This window comes from Coenobita brevimanus, chromosome 40 (genome assembly GCF_032717465.1).
Source record: "Coenobita brevimanus isolate Jiangsu-jjx chromosome 40, ASM3271746v2, whole genome shotgun sequence".
In the NCBI taxonomy this organism is placed as follows: domain Eukaryota; kingdom Metazoa; phylum Arthropoda; class Malacostraca; order Decapoda; family Coenobitidae; genus Coenobita; species Coenobita brevimanus.
The window spans coordinates 58389270-58393392 of NC_136993.1; the positions used below are offsets into that span (position 1 = coordinate 58389270).

At 40.9% G+C, this 4123-nt stretch overlaps 1 non-coding gene across 1 annotated transcript; it reads left to right on the forward strand.

The window, feature by feature from the left end:
• Window positions 1-2608: 2608 nt before the first annotated feature.
• Window positions 2609-2727, forward strand: LOC145397351 (5S ribosomal RNA). Its single transcript, XR_013896931.1, has one exon. It is a non-coding gene; the product is annotated as a 5S ribosomal RNA (ribosomal RNA).
• Window positions 2728-4123: the final 1396 nt, after the last annotated feature.

The following is a 4123-nucleotide window of genomic DNA, read 5'->3' on the forward strand; positions in this document are numbered from 1 at the left end:
GAGCAGAATATTATTAAATACTACTAAACAATGTGTTAATGCAGGCTGTTGTGGCTATTACACTCAGTAAGCCTTTAAAGGCACTTCAGTACTAATAAAAGGACAAAACATTGTTTGCATAGGTACCCTCTCAATCCCATGATGTTCTTTTTTATTTTTTTCCTTGTGTGTCTTACATAACCAGGATATATTTTTCTTTTCAGGATAGGGTATTTATACTGAAAAAATTTGGTAAAGCCTTGAAGAATAATTTACTACTAACAGACACATCCTACGCTGTAGTTAATCGTGTAGTAGCAGCTGAAGTGAAATAAATAGTTCCGGGGTTCCTGTGTTTAAATCATGCAGAATTTGTTTCATTTCTATTCAGCAAAGACAGCACTACTCTTCTAATTTGCTAACATATTTTGCCAGTTCACTAAAATCTCTCCGCTGTGTTTCAACATTTTTTGACACCAACAGCTTTTGTTTCTTTTCAGTTTTCTATCTAACTATCTGTACCTACCTACTGTATATATATCTATCTTTCTGTCTGTCTGTCTGTTTGTCTATCTACTGGCTATCTATCTATCTATCCATCTATCTGTCTGTAGCTAGACACCTAATTCCAGTAAGGGGTAGCCACAAGCAAATCAACTAAGAGTGAAACATAGGATACCAACAGTGTTAGTACTAACACCATTAAACTTCCCACGGTAAGGAGAATTTTGTTACATAAATTCACCTACGATCAAACGATTTTATTTTGCTAAGAGTGACCATAGGGACCTAAAAGTGTTAAAGATGAGCATGTGCCCGACCGTCATGTTACTGCTATGCATATATTATTGTGATTTCGTAGCAATGAAGTATCACTCTCTTATCTCCCTCTTTTGGTATAGGGTAGACTACTTTTTGAGTGTCCTCGTGACTATTAGTTGGTGAATTCTCATCAGTTGCTTGCATCATTTTTTTTCCTTTCCATTACCCGTTTCATTTTTCATAAACGTGTTTTTTTTTCTACGTAGTCATAGCATGTGTGGCTATAGTTCATCCGTTTTAACTTGACCTGATTTTTCACCCTCTTGCAGCTTATTTCACGCAGCTCAGTGGCAAGGAAAACAGTGTTGTGACTTTACAGACTGTCTGTAGCGCTTCTTCGTGACGGTCATCAAATTCTAACATTAACCTCCAGTTACAGTCCAGTATTCAGGATGGAGGGATGGTAATTTTAGGCCTAGGTAAAGTGGACATAGTATAGCGGATTCATGAGGCAACCAAAATACTTGTATACCTCAAGCCAGCAATCCAAGCCATAACCTCAACACACATCTCTCAAAGTGTCAGGGGGATCCAATATTTGAACCATCCTATACACTCTAGTCCTCAACATTTGCCATTATATCATACTTTTATTGGAAGTGACACTGGACATGTTTAAGCTAGTTCAGCCAGACGTATGGTTATTTAGGCGGTATTATCTCTTTGTGTGGCTTCGTCCGTGTCTCTGCCACTCAAAATATTAGGATGCAAGGTGCTTGAATCCCGTTGACTCTCGTATATATATCGAAGCCGCACCATACCAAAACACACCACATCACAACACAACGCAACACACTACACCACAATTTGCCACACCACAACACACCAGGCGCATTATCCTGAAGATTCCACATCTAATACTGTTGTACTTGTTCTCCTTCATTCAGGCTACTGAGCAGTGACTTTATGTACCCTTGGGAAGATGTGTTGTTATACTGAGATTCATGAATGCTATTTCTAACCCTGCGACTTCGAAACTTCTTAGATGAATAATGCTGCGGTAAGATGGCAAGAATATATATATATATATATATATATATATAAGTAACGTTCCCCGGTTGAAATGGTATAATAAAACCTCTTGTTCAGCCAAATGTTCCTCTCATCTATCTATATGTCTCTTCTCCAAGTTCTCCAGTGCAGTTATCATTATTTGTAAATGTCACCCACCTGATCTTACCACTTATCATTCTTTGCAATGCCGTTCTCATTTTTCTACATACTCTTAGAATGTAGCGACTGACTTTAAGAACTTTATGTCCCAGCCTTGTTTATTGGTGATATCTAGCTGTCCTGATGTATATATTGAGCTGATGGATCACCTCAATAAATGCCATGTAATACTTTTTTGCTAGTTTCTTTTACGCTTTGCAACCCAATTCCTCTAATTACTGCTGTTTCATTTATATTTAGTGTTGCATTTTTTTCATAATCTACGAGCACAGAAAATTCTTAAATTCCAAAGTTCTTCGGGTACTTACTGCATACAATAATCGTACGGCTATGAGTTCTATACTTCATTCTTCCTACCAATAGATATTAATATTCAGTAGAGGACAGACTTTTGTACTTGGAGGGGCTAGACTTAGCTTTCATTAAACCCCATCGGTACAAAAGATCTCCCTTAATCAGAATATAATGTACTGGTGGTAAGGTAAAAATGGGGGAGCTTGCCTGTGGTGTTGTCTCCGTATCATAGGCTTCTATGCTTATAAAGGTTTATTTACTCCGTGTCCTGGGATGTTAAGGGATCATCCAGGTTTTCTCATTTTCCTCCTCAAGGTGTTGCACTAAATACTTACTTTACGCCAACGGCCATACCACGTTGAGTACACCGCTTCCCGTGCGATCAGCGAAGTTAAGCAACGTTGGTTCTGGTTAGTACTTGGATGGGTGACCGCCTGTGAACACCAGATGCTGTTGGCTCGTTCTCCCTACGTGTCAAGTGGAGTTGGTGGAGGATTAGTGCCCCTCCCTGTAAAACAATTAACTCTAAGCCCTTGGCCACCATGTTTGGGATACATGGCGTCTGGCAATGAATGAATGAATGACCTACAAACTCCGAATGGTGGATGGACACCCGAGTCACTTGGCACCACCTGCACACTAAGTGATTCAAACCCTGGCTATAGCAGGCCCAGAGCTTCTTAAATAGCAAGGGTAACCACTCAACTGCTGTTTCACGAAAATGATGTCAGGTGCCGCCTAAACGACTGTGCCCAGATAGTATCCTGTATACAATAATCCTGGGATTGTGTGTGTGAGGGAGGAGACGAGAGTGTGTGCGTTTATGTAGCGTGGCCGAAACTGGAAAAATGACTTCGATCAACCTTGGCAGCATGGATGCAGTTAGGTCACTGATGGTCTCGTTTCAGTTTCATGTCAGTCAAAATTTTCTAAATGGGTTTCTTGACCCCTCATTGTTCCTACTGTTTCCAGGAGCCATGAAGCACTTGTTCCTGCATCCACGCATAAATTGTTCATTTTGAGCAAAGCGAAACGGGTCCACAAACGGCTCATATTTGTGAAACTCTTGTTTCTAAGTCTTTTCCAAGGAAAGTGCTAACTTCCCCTTTTGCATCGTGTTCTGGTGGTAGCCTGATTGAAATTTAAAGTACTGTACATCGTTGGATTCTAGATACTTAAGCACTACGAAATCTTGCCTGCTGTTTACACTGTACCTAGTGAATTACTTTTATTAGGACTCTTGAAAGAGTTAGTACAGAACACTCGCAAATCTATAGGGATGGTAGAATTTGATCATTAGTGTCGTTGCTGTGGGCGCTTACGAGAAGCCTACACATGGTGGCCCTCTGCACCTTGGAAGGAGTAGCTGCGGTGTTCACTTGGGAGCCAGACCTCCTCATAATCCCCAACACCTCCATGGGAAGAATCCTGAAGAGGGGCTGTCTAACATAAGATGGCACCGGATCCCTACATGGTGTGTGTAATGTGATGTACCAGTACGGCGGCCACACAGAAGCAGTTGCTTACCAGTGGTCAGTTGGTGTGCTTGAATGGACAGACCCGGGCTAAGAAACAACAACAATAAGTGTCGCCAATTTTTTGTGATGCAGTATAACTGGCATACTTTTCAATACACTGAGTTTGTTCGTTTCCTTTATGAAGGCTCCAACATGCTTGTCTGTGTCGGCTTTGGTCACTTAATGGTGGCTTTCCATGCTGCTCAATCTCTGGCAACCTCCATATTCAGTCCCTTATACCTAAGATCATACTTTTTGGCGTCGTGCTATGTATATTTTGTTCTGCATCTCGCAGCCCTACGCCCGATGTTCACACTTCTCACCTTTTACAACCAGTT